Source organism: Lemur catta, chromosome 4, assembly GCF_020740605.2.
Source record: "Lemur catta isolate mLemCat1 chromosome 4, mLemCat1.pri, whole genome shotgun sequence".
Classification (NCBI taxonomy): domain Eukaryota; kingdom Metazoa; phylum Chordata; class Mammalia; order Primates; family Lemuridae; genus Lemur; species Lemur catta.
The window spans coordinates 77,871,040-77,887,246 of NC_059131.1; the positions used below are offsets into that span (position 1 = coordinate 77,871,040).

The 16,207-nt window shown below is 41.2% G+C and overlaps 1 long non-coding RNA gene across 1 annotated transcript; it reads right to left on the reverse strand.

Annotated features, from left to right (window-relative positions):
- Positions 1–5,106: 5,106 nt before the first annotated feature.
- Positions 5,107–13,656, reverse strand: LOC123636488. Its single transcript, XR_006734555.1, has 2 exons — positions 13,582–13,656; positions 5,107–5,627 (listed from the first exon to the last, which is right to left on the reverse strand). It is a non-coding gene; the product is annotated as an uncharacterized LOC123636488 (long non-coding RNA).
- Positions 13,657–16,207: the final 2,551 nt, after the last annotated feature.

Consider the following 16,207-nt stretch of genomic DNA (forward strand, 5'->3'; position numbering starts at 1 on the left):
TTGTATGTTTCTTTCCTCCCAAGTTAGACACTAGAACTGTCACCTGCTTTACTGAACTCCAGTATACTGTTTACTCTCTACTGGGGCTTTATATGTCTGAGTGAATTTCAAAAATAAAATTCAAAAGCCTTCGCAGGACATCTGATGGGAATACATTAGATTCACCTTGTCCTTGTGGATGACACCGCTATTTTGTTTCTGATCTCTTATGCATGCAGGCAGAAATTCTTTATTTCCTGAATAAAATAAGTTTCCTTGAATGCAAGACAAATGATGATGCCCTTTGTTCCTTTTCCAACTCGCCTTTTGGTGTGGTAGTCTAATTCCTAGGCCAAACAGTTTTAAATGAAAAAATGGAATTAAAAATTATGTTCATACTCATAAAAAATAAATAAGCGACATTTTGGGTAATCACTTATTTCATTGAATAGCCTTCATAGAACACACACACATAATGTTTCAATTAAATTGGAGACTACAGTTTATCTGCTGATAAACTATGTTATTATCCATTTCAAAATGTATCTAAAATGAAATAGAAACATTGAACAAAATTTACCTTTAAAGCTACTCATTTTCTTCATTAGTTCTTTTTTATTAGGCTTTTGTATTAAATGGACACATACTATAGAGTTGAACTAGCTCAGAGTTAGGCTGTTTTGAACATTTTATCCTATTGTTCTTTCTCGAGTAAAGTATTTACTGAAGTGATAGGAATTCTCCCTAAGTAAAAAATTTCCAGTAATTTTACAACATTTATTGAGGGACTTCTGTGATCATAGATATTCAGTGAGAAAAGGACTTACGACAGAAACAAAAAAAGATGGTGATGATAAAGGACCTATTCTTATCCTCCTGATGGAATTTACAATCCACACAATAACACACGTATGTGTGTGTGCAGCACACACATGCACACATATATGCAGAGCTCTTGTTCCAGATAAGTACATTAATATAATAAAAACTGGAAAGCTGAGTATTTAAGGTCCTCTGAAAGTGGAGGGACCAGATTTACATTGGCATTTATTTGTAGAGTTTCTAGAAATATCACAAAGTGAATGATAGCATAGCTTGTCATCAGATAAAGTAGTCCCAAGTTTGATTAAATCAATTTTATTTCACAAAGGTTATTTAACCAATACTTACCAGTAGTTCACTAGAGTTTTTACTTAAATCAAAACTTTAGAAAGTTGTTTTGGAAAGAGGAGGAAAAGACTCTAAGGTGATTGAATGACAAGAAAAATTCCCAGGCCAGAAAGAGCAAGTCAAGAGCAAAAAGAAGTTGTGATTGGTGAAACACGGTATCTGTCTGTATAGAACTAGTGAAAACCAAGGCAGGAAATTCTGTGAGGGATTGGATGGAAGAGGGATGGAGGAGGGAGGGTGGTGAAAGCAGGTTTCCACCGGGCAAGCATTGTGGGTCTCACTGGCATTTTCACACTGTGATTACTCTCACTTTATGTATGTTCTTGCTTGGATCACTTTGAGCCAGTTGTCCAAACTGAATATTAGTGAAAATGAGACATACTATCATAATATGTGTTCAGCCTCTGCCTACAGAATCTCAAAGCACATCAATTCAGTGGAAAATAAGTGGTTATCTGACATACATATAAATTTTAAAAAGCCCAAGCACTAATTTACATTTTTAATTTCCAATCCCCTATTAGTAAACGTTAGTGTGTTGTCTAAAACTGCAGTAATCCAGGGATGATCCTGCCTTTGAACACACAGTGAATTATTAAGGGAAACAGCCCCTTGGTTATGTGCAAGCCATATGCTGACTCTGTTTCCAATTATTGCCATGAAGAAGAAAAGGTAGACATGATCACATTCCCAATTATTGTGCTTTTGTGTGTAGCTTTCCTGTCACTTGTATTGTACATATTGGGTACTCAATTAATGGTTTTTGCATTAAAGAGATCAATTTGCCTCGTTACAACATGATTTGTACCACATGCAAAAATGATTTCAGTGACAAATGAATGAGATAAAAGAGCAAATGGTTGAGAGACTCACCCTTCAAGTCACACCCAGAGCAGAGGCAGAAGTTTTGGCTGCAGGGGCAGCCCCAGATCAGCACTTGCAGACTTAACATACCTCTAGATATTGTGCTTGTTTCCATTCTGTTGTAAGCAATAGAAGGTCCCTTTGGTAAAAATTTAAAAATTATAAGCAAAAAGATAAATGGATATTGTTAGAATTTTGAGAATCTAATTTACAAGTACCCATTTAAAATTTTCAACTATAAAACTCAGATATCCACATTTATTTTTACTGTGGTCATGTAAAATTTTGTGGAGGGAGAGATTATTTACAACATCACAAAACAATGCTGTGTTGCTACAGAAATTTTCTTGGGGTAGCAAGGTAGGTCCGATAATATTTTGGCCGTGAAATAAACGTGTCCTTTCACTTTTGAAATGCCTAGCAAATAAAGACTGGACAGCTGAAATAACAGTCATAACCGAAAGTAAATGATCCGTCCTGCGTGTACGACTCCAGCGCGTTCAGTGAAATGAGCGTTTTACTATTTTTGCCAGATAATGGAAGATCTTGTCCTAACAGAGCCAAAGGACAGTATGGCAGTGAATCAGGGCACGGAGGAGTCCAAGTCTCCACACCCTCATTTTCAGGAGGGAAATGCATGAGGAACTGCGGTGCTATAAAAGGGATGTTGCCTTTCTGAAGAGGTTTTGCTTTGGTCATTCCGTAGGTAGAGGCTGCTTCGAGCAATACTTGGAAAAGTAGTATCGCTAAACAGGGTTGGAGTCCTTGGATAAGATTTTAGCCATTACCTGCCTTCCCTGGGCATGTCACTTTGGCCATCTATTTTCAGCTTCGTTATCAGCCACCCACCAATGGACCAATTTTTACTGAGCAGTTAGGAGATCACAGCCCTGAGCAGAAAGACTGTGGTCTCCACCATCCGGAAGCTTACAATCTACTTGGAAACATGACAGACACACAGACACACACACGCACATGCGTAAAGAGATCGTAAACCCGTTTTCCAGGCCACCAGTTATTTCCTCGACAAGCCCAGAAAGGAAGAGCTTTCTTCCCACCAGAGTGGCCAGAGCGTTTGCGAGAACGCAGAATGCTACGCACTAAGGTGGATATTACGAAGGAGAAGGAGGAGCCAAGAGCAAGGAAGGGGCTGGTCTGTGACCCCAGCGCTGACTCCGGGCACGGGAGGGATCCCCATTCTCCACATGTGCTGTGTGCACAGCACGGGCTGCCTGAGGATGGCGCGGTCGAGCCACTGCTCCGCCTGAGGTTTGCCTGAATGTAAACCTCCCTTCTTCATCCACTTAATCGTCCGCTAAAATGACGATCCACTCCAGTCAAGCGAAGCTCACGGAGAGAAGGAGAGAGTCAGACCAAGATCAATTTTTTCTAAAAGTTTTCTTTTTTCCTACATCATCTCAACCTTCCTTTTTTAATAAACTGGTTGGCAAATAGGCCTAACTTCAAAGATCTCATTGGTCAGCCTTGCCTGTTTATAGGACCAGGGAACCATTCATGGTATTATTATTATTATTATTATTTTTAAAAATCTTTTCCTGTCTTCCCAATAGCATCTGGACCATCTTTCAATTCTTGTCTGGTGATAATAAAATCATTAAAAAATGTGCCAGAACCTTTTGTGCTTATCTCTGTGCCATTTGGAACATATGTGAATAAATTGAACACTACTTGTTCATTGGTTTTCTTTCTTTTCTCTCTCCCCTGGTTCTTAAAAGTCCTGTTTGAAATCAGTCCGTAAAAAAGCAGGGCATCTGAGTTACGTCTGATGCTCAGAGGTACACTTCAACATCCTCCACATGGCCTTGATCTAGACAGCGAGCCACAATCTACCCAGCGCATTTTTGCGGCTTCCGCGACCTAGAGTCTGGGGCCTTTCTTTGTTGAACATTTTCTTTAGCCTCCAAGTTGATGTCATAGCACCCCAGTTTGGGCATTGCACAGATAGTTCATAGATGACCACGGGGAATCCAGCTATGCTGTTGGGATTAGTAGCTAAAATATCTTAGAGGGCTTGACATAGATCAAAGAATGTCTTTCCCTTTCCTGTTAACCCTATTGCCAGCCTTTTCCAGCCAGAGGCCCCTGTTAAGTGAGAAGAGAGCAACTCCGGCTCATCCCAAGAGAGGCCCTCCCTGGAAGAGATGGGAAAGACTTTTCCAGAAAGAGTTTGCTCCAAAGCATAAAAGGTTCAACCTCCAGCCTATCACTCAAAAAAGTTTTTAAAGCCTTTTTAAGGAAACAATTTAAACCCAGCTGCACCTATCGATCAGTGATTTGATTTTGCTTTGTTAGAAGGGATTTGTAATCTGCTTTTAAATGTTTTTTGTTCCTGGCCTTCTTTGATAGCAAGTTCTGCCTGAGGCTACTTCTCAAAACTCCTCACTGGAGCTTTCAAGTCTATGTGAATAACTAGAATAATTTTAATCTGGACCTTTCCTTTCTTTTCCCTCCTCCCCTCCTTCCCCTCTGTACGAAGAAGAAAATGTTAGGGGGTTGTAAGAATTTTTCATCATAGTCTGCCAAACCTAAAACCAATGAAAAGAAATCATTTGTCTTAAAAAAAAAAAATTTAAAAAAAAAGGAGAAAACAAGAAAGCAAATTCTATTTATAAAGTCAGAGAAAATCAATCTGATTTCATTTTCTCAAACATATTCAGTGAGTCTCAAAAAGTATACAACTTCTAATGTCTTGTCTCTGCTACAATTAAAACACTAAATTTCAAAACAAAACTCTGAGTCATTGAAGAATGTACTATTTTTGTAACAGATAGAGATACATTTTACAGAAACTTTTTTACTTAAAACTTTTAAAGGTTGTAATCATGCCTTTCATGACATCGTGAACTATTAATTTTATGTCTTCTTAAACTACCATAAAGAGTCGTTGTTTTATTATTATAGTACCAACTAGAAACTAGAAACTATGCTCCTAATTTAACTAATCACTTCTAATATTTCTCAAGCCTCTGGAAACCAAAAACACTTAGAAGAGAAATCTGTTTTTTGATTTTTCTTAATGAAATGCACACACATTCTTTTATAATGTAAGCCTATGCTTACACATGTATGATTTTTATGAGTTTATTTAGCAAGAAACCAAATATGTGAGAAAAACAGACTTTTCAAGTGGTGCTTTAATTGTCGTTCATGCATGTTCTACAGATCATTACCGAATGTTTACAGGTCCTGCGTGGAATGACTTTACACCCAAGAAGAGGGTAACATATCTTCATTGTTTATAAAAATGACAGCTCCTAATGGACCATATTAACTTTAACACAAACTATTAAATCTCCTTCATTAAATTTTTTGTGTGTTCTGTTTCAGCATCTCATTAGCTCTGGGAAGTAGGTGCAAACTCCTAAGGAAACATGAGCACACATTGAGACGATTATAGATCATGGTTATTAGATAAGCCTCGGGAGGATGTTTTTCTTGGGTTGCTCACAAGCATTTTGAAAGAGTCGTGTTCCAGGTTTGAGGTCCCATGTTTCTTCCTCTTAAACTATGAGCAGCTGTAGCACATGACCTACTTCTGTAGGGCCCTGTAATGATTTCCTTCCTTCGGAGGCTTCAGGAGTCCTCCTTCTGCCCTGTGAAAAAAGGGACAAATATTTTAATCCAAGCAAAATGCTGAAGCAGGTTTTGTTGGTTTCAGGGAAGAAACTCAATACAGCTCCAGCGCTGAGTGTAGGCCTCAAATTGGAACCATCTGGGCTGCAGAAGGGCTCTGAGACCTTTGGGGAAGCAGAGACAGGCTAGCCTAGGGCTGCAGCCCATACACCTGCAGAGATAGCCGACGTCTCGGCAGGCGCTGGACTCGCCCGAATCGGAATCGGAGCTGTTCACATGGCGGAGAAGCCCTCGCTGCCTGGCATTAGCAGTTGGGAGCATTGTATAAGGAATGGTGACAAATGCTCGGGGACAACTTATGACGTAAATATTCCTCATAACGAAAGGAATACCTCGTTATTTTTTTGGAACACATTTGACACAAATCAGACAGAAACACGTTTCTTAGTTCTTTCTTTTTAGCGGAGAAGAAAGTTCACAGGAAACCATAGGTTAGTGCACACAACACAAACAATATTTTTAGAGTTTTCCTTAAAGGTAGAGGAAGAAAAAGGCGTTTCAAAAGCAATGCGTGCCCATTCGGTAGTCTCCATACTCTTTTTATTTTTTTGTTTAGAGGGTTCTTATTATTGTTGGCTAGTTTTCATTTCCAACTAAGTGAAAGTGCTCTAATATATAAACATAGAAGGTCAGCTCCTGAGAAGTTATTTTAGATAAAGTATTCTTTAAAATTTTTAAAACTCTCTATGGGTGAGAAATAAAGGAATCAGCCCATCTCCAAGTAAAAAGGACAAAGACCTTTACATAGTGAAAGACCAGAAATCATATTGTTTAATTTTAAAACCACCTTGGAATATATTTTCTGGTAAGAAAATGGGACATAAAGAACAGATAGGAATTGTACACAAGCTGTGCATTTAATAAATATATTTTCAAAATATTGGTTGATAAGGAATACATCTTTGTAATCTTAAATTATTTACTATAGTTAGAAACATAATGATTCCAGTGTGGCCGTTACACAAGCCTAAATAATATGATCAAATTTGACATCCTGAGAGTAGGAGCCCCACAACAATGTCAACGCCAAGGTCAGAGGGTGATTTATTGAGAAAGGATCGGTCCCTGGAAACGGTGGCAATTCAGGGAACTTATAGGAGAGGTGGTTAAAATTTTGAGGTTTGTGAAATTCTTAGAAGTGTAAATTAATCTGGTTTCTTCTAGCTCATCTTTTCAATAAGCCAGTGGGCCATACTTTTTTACTTATTATAAGTAAATTTATTGGCTTATTGTAATTAAACCTATTGACTGATGGAAATTACAGTCAAAATGTAGATAATATATATGTGGTAAAAATTTTATAGATTCTTAAAAATCAAGAATTATTAGCAAGAATATATATATTTTTTTACTCTTGAAGGGAAAATAAGTATTGAAAAATAATATTTTGATTGCAAGGCTCACAGAGCATCTCATTTTTAAAAAGTTCTAAGGATATATCTGGTGCAAGGCTTTGAAGCACATTAGGGGTGACATGACTGTACCGTGTTTCGGTTCTGAGCTGTTCTCACATGCACACTTCATCACAAGCCGGCTGGGAGGGGTACAGGAGAGTTGTGTGCATTGGGCTTACTTTTTTTGCCCTGTTCCAAATTTATATGCATGAATCTAAATTTTTAACCAAATCTTTGTTCTCTTTTCTCTTGAGGCTGCTTCACACTCCTGCCCACACACCCAGCTGCACCCAGATAGCTCTTCCTCCCTCCCCACCCCACAGCCAGCACCGCTGTTAGCTACAGGGTGAGACTTAATGGAGCTGAGCAGCTTCCTATCAGCTTCCTGTGGAAAGCCAGTGGGCCGAGACTGGGAAAGGCCAGCCACCCAACGCCCGAAGCCAGGTGAAAATCAATTGGTGAGCTCCAAAATGCTTCTCCCTGCCATTTAAGGCTATTATTTTGATACCTATATTAAGGGCTTGGGTTTCTCTAGAAAATACTGGCACTGTCTCATTCACAAGAGAATGGGCATTCATTGGAACGTCCATACCCAGTATCTGAGCCAAGCTGGTGCATCAATTCCAATGAGTTGTGAATTTCTGAAAAGTATCAATGGCTACACTCAGAAAATTAAGAAATTCTGTGGTGTGTCTTTATGAAACCTTTAAATACAGGTTTGATATCTTCAATATAGCCCCTAAATTAAAGCAATGATTATAACAATTGCAAAGCAACAAAATCAATGTTATGATGGTTTTATTTGAAAAGCACCATTCTCTACAAATGGGAACTAATCAACATAAAATATACGTTTATTTGAGAGAAAAGCCCACCCTGCTCTCAAGAAAGGTGAACAGTTGAAAGTGGGAGATTTCAGATTGATTTATGAACTGGGAAAGTACTTCTGATTTAAAAATTTTTTTTTTCTTTTTTTTTTGCCAAACTGGTTGGGAGGTGATGAAGACTGACTTCCCAGCCCTTTGCTGCCAAATCTTAACTGCCTGAAAACTTACAGAAATGCTTGATTAAAACTAGAATAAAAATCTCCAGTTGCCTTCAGCAAACCACAGCACAAGGGTGGGAAAAACAGTGCCAGGTTGCAGTTTAAGGATAGTTACTTGGCGCCTGCTGAAAGTACTGCTCCCTTCCTGTTTAATAATTAATTCAACTTTAAAGCCCCAAGGATCTGGACTCAGCACGAGCTTCACAAAGCAGTACAGAAACAAAATGCTTCCAGAACTGGAGGGCGGGGGGTGGATAGAGGAAGAAAGAATCTAACATTTCAAGAAACATCACCACATGGGGCCGGCAAGTGAGGGGTGGGGTTTGGAGGTGGAAAGATCCAGGGTGGAGAAATTCAAAATAAAATAAATACACACAAAATCAAGGTTATTCACGGCCATGGGCACCAGGGCAGGGAGCGGCACAGCGAGCCGGAAGTCATCCATTCGGGAGGCAGGCTGGGTGCCCGCAGGCTAGTGGGCACCAGAAGGGCAAGGGGCTCACTCTCTGGGAAAGGAGAGACCCAGCCTCGCTCTTCATTAGTGGCCTCTGCTCATTAGTCAGGGCATCGTGCTGGAAAAGGTATCAAAGGTGGGCCGTGGTCCCTGCCTTGCCCAGCTCACGCTCCACCCCACACCACCCCAGCCCCACCAGGGCAATAGCCAGAGAACGCCCTGATGCGAGGGTGGAAACCAAGCAAGTTTCTAGACTTAAATATTCAGTTATGGAAGAGAACACCCTACACAGCAGCAGGTAACTGCAAAAAGGAGCCAAACACCCAGTGGGGTACCTGCGTCGTGCTTTGTGATTTTTATAAATCATTTGCTTTCTCTAAGTTGATGAATCCAGCATGGAAAGCAAGACACTAGATGCTGAAAACAGGCAGAAGTCACTAAATGCTCATCAGATCTCTTATCACACACAAGGTAGGAGGGAGAATGTTTCCAGACACAACTGCACGTAGACCCATCTCCAGCCAACCACACAATCCAGTATCAAACCACGCGGACTGTTCTTTTGCACACCGGGAAATCTAGGTATCTGAAAGCATTGCCAAGAGATAGTCGCACCAGCAATGAACAGTTTAATTAAATGAAATGAAGGCCTGCGTGGCCAAAGAAAAGAGGAAAGCTATTTAAACAACAAATTGTATTTACTTTTTGCTTATTAGTAGTAATATTATAAAGAAGACATGGCTCACTCATATCCTCTGAGATTGTAGTTGGGCATTTTGAAAAGATATTCATGTAACTAAATGGCTGAGTGGAACAAATAATGACCTGAATATTTTCCTAATCCTTAAAAAGGAATGTTTTGAATACTGTACAATTATCAAAACTATATGGGTTTTCTTTATATTTTACTTGATATATACATTATTTATAAAAAGTTTAAAGTACACCTCCTTTGTCTCTGCCTGCCTCCACTTCAGGTGAATGGCATTGCCTTGAAAATGCAGCAGCTGTCTTTTAAAAAGAAGATTTTGTATTCCCCTTGACTGACCCCTTAAAATTGTGCCAAACTCAAGTTTGAAATTGGTTTCCAATTATTAAACAATTTCAAAACCAGAAGGTCAATATGTTTTCTCTATTTTTAAGTCAGTGAATGTCTAGCTGTTGTATTTTATTTTTTAATTTCAAGTTTGGTTTCAAACTAATATCTCCATTTTCTTGCAAAGCCCATAGTGGTTTGGGTCAGTGAGTGACCTGACCTCAAACCAGTTACCTAACCTCTCAGTGCCTCAGTTTTCTGGTCTATAAAATGGGGATAATCATTGTTCTTATATCATGAGGTTGTCATAAGGATTTAGCAGCATAACACGCGTAGGGCATTTGGCACAATGCTTCTTGCACAGAAAGCTCACCTTGAACTCAAGAGCAGTGCAGAGTGGCCCTTCCTCACCTGGCCATGACACTTTCCTTAACTAACACTCCTAAGAGGTGATTGTTTAACTCACTTGGTATGTTCTGAGTTTTCATGTGCTCCTTTCACTTTACAGAATAGGTGAGTTTTTAAACAGTAGTCAGTTGAATTTCTGTAAAGCCCACTATGTTTTTAATCCACTGGAGTGCTTTCTATCTGAAGGAGCCTAGACAGTGAATGCTTTCGTATCATAGCAAATTCCTTTGCGGTGAGAATAATTATCCATCAGCTTATCTTTTTTAAAAAAATAAATTCAGATATTTCTATAAAGCAGCACGTTGTAGTGGAAAGAACACTGGACTATGAAAGAAGCCAGCTCCCGGCTGGTCTGGCACTAACTGCAAACCCTGGCGAGTTACAAACGCAGGGACAAACCGCCGGGTGTCAGTGTGCACCGCTGCTGAAGGAGGAGGTCACAGGGCTTCTCCGGGTGCATTGTGTCTGTGGGGAACCCCATTTCAGTGGACGGGAGGGGAGACTCACACTCCCACACAGCCCCCGCTAAATTGATGCAGACTATGATAAGGGCTGAAATAGAGCCAGGAATTAAATGGACCAGCAGATTGACAAGGCCTGCCCAGCCCTCCAGCTCTCTGATTCCATGTGAATCATGAATTCACCAACATCCAGGTCAGTGCCCAGTCACTGGCTCCATCCACCAGATGTTCACTGTGTCCTGTTCACTCCTGTCCAGCCTGGCCTCTTTAATACAATCCACAGGGAATTGCTGGTAGCAGGTAATGTGGAGGGCAAGCACCCGTGGATATAAATGTACCCTACAAAAGGGAAAAGGTGTGACCCCATGATTAAAAAGGAGATCTCAGGCTTAACTCTGGGATAACCAACATATTTCCTCAGACAAGTGTATTCTGTTCAAGATTTGCCCACAGGAGGTTACAATGTTGTGTCAGAAGTTAGAGGATAAAACAGAGGAATATGAAGAAAATGTCACACCCTGTTTTCTACCTTTTTGTGATCCTACCTCTCCACAGTTTGAAAGATGGTACACTAGAGGTCACATGTGAGCCCTGGAGGCTGATAGGTGGGATCTTCACTTGTTTTTTTATCTGAAAAGTGGGGATTTCAGTCTTGGAAGTTTTCCTTAGTGGTTATGTAAACTGATATGTAGAAATCTCTTGATAGAATACACAGCACTTACCAAGTTCGCAGTTGGTGTCAGCCATTATTATTAAGATATGAGCTATGTTCAACCAAAGAGCTGATGACTAGTATTACATAACTGGTATTACCAAGCTGAGATTGTTTCTCCTCTGTATTTAGTTTACTAGGGCTGCTATAACAATGTACCATGGACTGGGTGGCTTAAACAGCAGAAATTTGTTTTCTCACAATTCTGGAGGCTGGAAGGCAGAGACCAAGGTGTGGTGAGGGCTGGTTCCTTCTGGGGCCTCTCTTCTTGGTTTGTAGGTGGCTGTCTTCTCCCTGTGTCCTCACATGGTCTTCCCTCTGTGCGTGCCTGTGTCCTACTCTCCTCTTCCTATGTGGACACCAGTCATATTGGATTAGGGCCCACCCCAATGACTTCATTTAACCTTAATTATCTCTTTAAAGGCCCTATCTCCAAAGACAGTCACATTCTGAGGTACTGGAGGTTAGAAATTCAGCATATGAATTGTGAAGAGACACAATTCACCCCATGTCAGCCTCCATATCAGTAATAGCATGGCTTGCATTAAGTTTGTAAAGATAACAGAAGCTCAGATTTGTATACCTGGGTATATAAATGAAAAAGGGGATGAAACTGAAGGAGACTGTTAAGTAAATAAGCCAGGCTCAGAAAAACAGATACTGCATGATCTTATTCCTATCTAAAAATGTTGGTTTCATAGAAGTAGAGAGTAGAATGGTGGTGACCAGAGGCTGGGGAAATAGCAGGGAAAGAGGAGAGAGGTTAGTCAATGGATAAAAAGTTATACTTAGTCAGGAAGAGTAAGTTCTAGAATTCTCTTACGCGGTAAGGTTACTGTAACAAATAACAATGTAGTGTATATTTCAAGGTAGCTAGAAGAGAAAATTTTGAATGTTGTCACTACAAAAAATGATAAATGTTTAAAGTGATAGATATGGTAATTACTGACTTGATCATTATACAATGTATGCATGCATTAAAACGTCACACTGTACCCCATAATATGTACAATTACTGTGTCAACTATACATAAAAGAAAAAGAAAAAAAAAAGGGAAAATAGGCTCCATCCAGACCCTTGACATACCTTCCCTGAGATGAAGCAGTGTGGGCACTCTGACTGCACCAACATAAAGAAGTGACTCTTGCAGTCCACAGACGAGTTAAAATCGAGCAAAGGTGAGGACTATTATAACATCAGTGGAATTGACAAGTGCGATATACTTGGTGACAACTTACGAAGCTTTGGTAACATAAAATAAGAGAAATCTGCTTGAACACAGATTCACCTGGGCCAAGGAGAGAGCTGTCAAGCTGCCTTGGTCCTTGGCCAACTTGACCCAGTCCTGAACTTTGCAGCCTATCAGTTGATGAAGAGACAGAAGGAAGGTTTCACAAACTCAGTTCCACACTTTGCCTGTATAGTGTTCAGTGACTGATGTATCTGTCGTTTCCCACCTTCTTCTCTGGGCATCTTCCCTTAAACACCTTGTCCATAGCTGCTTTTTGCACCATGGCTATGTCACCCCTGTCCTTGTGCCAGAGAGGATTGGGTTACATATTTAACTAGTTTCTATATTTAAATGTCTTAATCAGTTTAGATGCATACTCGTGTTCCTTTTAAATGTTTTCATTTGGGGCTCTTTTAGACTCTCATTTTGGGATTTTCTAAACATGCCAGCCCAAGGAAGTATTTGCACAGCATATAATTTCATTAGATAGTGGTCACCACATTGCTTCAGCATGAAACTTTCAAAGAAAATTAAAGTGAAAAAAAAAAAAAAGATCTAGTATTGGTTATTAACTCCACCTCAGGGTGACTTCTCTTCAGGGGCAATTAAATAGCAGCTCTGGACTGTTAAGTTTAGTGGCTTTACTTGTAGGTGGCACACTCTTCTTCAAGGACAACCTCAGTGCAGATCTGCTTTGATTTTACGTGATGACACTAAAGCTGCCTCTGTGGAACCAGATTTTGTTTGAAATTGTAGATGTAACCACATCTATGTGCTCTGACCTTTCTTCTTTAAGAAAAAAGTTTTGCATTACCAGGTAAATGCCCCTTCGGTAGAATTTTCATGGAGCACTAGGGACATCCTGTGGTCAGCTTGGTTTAAGGCAGCCAATCTTTCTCAGCGACCATCTCAGGAACTAAAGAAACAAATGTCCCACATAAACCCTACTTTGTTTTGCAAAACCAAAAGAAAAAGAAAAAAAAGAGAAATGGGGAAAAAAAGTATATTCTTTTTCCTAATCATTTTTACTATATAAAAGCAATGCAATTTTTCAGGAAATGTGAAGGAAGCAAGTATTTCTGTTAAGGATGGCTATTTCACTGAAATTAAATACAGCTTCATGAAAATAGAGGAAGAGTGTCGAGGTGCCAGGCATTGCTCTGCGACCGTACCTGGTTCTTACCATCTGTAAGTTCTCGCTGTACCTTGGCTCAAGTTCCAGTCCTCGCAGGAGACAGCCTTCTGCAAAAGAGCACACAGCATGGCTTAAAGGGAAAACAGTGGGTATTTTGGCAGTTTTACACCACAGATAGTGCACCGGTGACACCAAATTGAAGCCATTTAGTTGTAAATGTGATATTACACTTGGCAAAGCGCTGAGCTGCCCAGGTTGAATAGAGGTAAAAAAAAAAAAAAAAAAAAAAAAGGAACTTGGGGAGCAAAGCCAGTCACCAGAGTAGCAGACCAAAGGGGCTTGTAAAAGCATTTGTCAGGCATTTAGGATCATAACTCAGCTCAACACGCATGGTACCAGGAGCAGCCCGCTCGGTTTCTGCAGTGGAGAGCAGGCGATGGAGTTTATGTTGTTCTTCTGTTTATTAAAAACGGATGGCAGCGCCTGACAGAAAAATCAAACTTCTGGTCACGGCTCATTAATCCCTGTTGTATCTGTCAGGGGTGTGTGCGTGGAGTTCCAACAAGCCCCTCGAAGTAAGATCACCGCTGAGCTGCGGTATTTTCTCTAATTCTGAATGGAAAAGGAGATGCCAATCACCTCAAAAGAGAGATAGAATGGGAGGTTATTTTGAACCCATCTATTTTAGTGGTCATTAAATCTAAGTGAGTTGGTTTAAGATAAAAATGACCGCACTTAATAGTTTTATTGCCAATGTTTGTCCTAGGGCTTTCTTCAGGAGAAGCAGGAAGGTAAAGGGGAACGTGGAATGAAGCCAGATCCCAGGGCTCTCTCATGAAGAGCACAGCTCTTGGAGACAGGTCTTCGGGGGGACCTTCGCAGATGGCTTCCACGGGCTGCGGTCACTGAAGTGCAGCCCTCTGGTAAATGATCTCTGGCCTCCTCCGCCGGAGATGGAGATAAGACCCTGATCAACCCAGACTGTTTCCCTCGACCCAGAAGACAGGACTAGCAGTATTCCAACCCCTCTGCTGGGAACAATGACCTTTTGTAAGAAAACGTGCGTTTCAAAGCCTCCCCCTGTGCCTGCTGCACGGGTACAGTTGGGCAAGGCCGCAGGACCAGGAGAAAGGGCGTTTTTCCTGCCACTTCAGGACTTGGGATCCGAGGCCCACATTTCCGAATCTCCCAGAGCCCAAGGTTTCTCGTGGGTAAAAGGTGCGTAACGACAGTAATTTAGCACATACCTCAGAGGATTTCTTGAGGATGAAATGAGATAATACAAGTAAATCACTTCAACACAGCACCAGGCTCACAGGCAGCACTCAGAAAACGCTGTTCTTGAAATTGCTATTAGGAACGGCATTGTCCTCATCCTCGCCACCACGGAGGCCGTTGTGGGCTCCAAGCTGTGCTCTGGCCACACAGTATTTCCTCAACCTGCACGTCAGGAAGTGGAGGGAGAGGGAGGTTGGAGAAGGGTCCTGCTGGTTCAACTTATTCCACTGGTTGGGCAAAGATTGAATTAATACTTTTGGTCTCTGCTCTGGGCTAGGTGCTGTGAATATACAGAGAAGTTTTAAACGCCATCTCTGCACTCAATAAACTTTAATCCATGTTAGTGGATACAGGAAATTCTCTGTGCAGGCAATCTTACATCAGTCACTGGAAAGCAAAGTCGGAAAAGCCCCTAAAGGGAGACCAGTGGCGAGGCACTGAGAATTCAGGAGGGGCCAGGGAATCCAACCGAGCACCTGCTACACATTTGGGTTCGTCCCTAGGAGCAGATGCCTTCAGGTCCAGCACCTCCCTGTGTATTCCTGGTCCTTTTCAAATTTGGTTTTTGTTTAAACACATACAGGGCAGGTCCTTTCCTTTGCCTAATGTCCTCTACCAAGGGAGAATTGAAACCAAATTGTCCAGTGTGGAGCAAGTCTGAGATAGAAGCTCTAATAACCTCCATCACTGTGGTCTTTTCTTCATCTACAACCTAAACTCCAGGTAAATCCTTCTAAAAATAATTACTGAGCACCCACCATGGTGGATATATGCTGTGGTGCCAGAACGGGTGGGAGACACCCGGTAGCCAGGGTGTCCCATCAGGGGCCTGCGTTCCAGGCAGCAAGGGGCTGTGTGTTCATAAATAAGCACCGGGCGAGGCAGCCAGTGTGAAAAGCCAGCAAAACAGGACAGAATTCAGAGAGGGAGGGAATGATTCTCTGAGACCAGGCAGGAGAGCTTTCCCAATTAAGAGATTTTCTTTTAACTGGACCTCAAAAGGCGGTGAGGAGCTGGACATGTGGGCTAGGAGTGTCTACCAGGGGGTGTCCTAAGCAGGGGAAGCAGCCAAAGAGAGGCCTGGGGTCACAATGCCATTGTGTTATTGCAAGAAGGTATATGAAGAGAGCTGCAAAGAATCTGCTGGAAGTCCCTGCTTGGTAAGGACAAACAGAAACACGTCAAGGAATGCTCTGCATGGGGAATCTTATCCTGCTCATCTTGGCGGAACCAAATCATTCCACCCAAAGAGGTGAATCCATATTTGAGAATCTCATGAACCCTGTGGTTTTTGTTTATGTTATAACTCAAACCTGCTTACCTCTCTCTTCCTCACTCAGCCAGAGCTCGGGAATCTAAGGACTGGGGGTGCGCGGCAGCGTCAT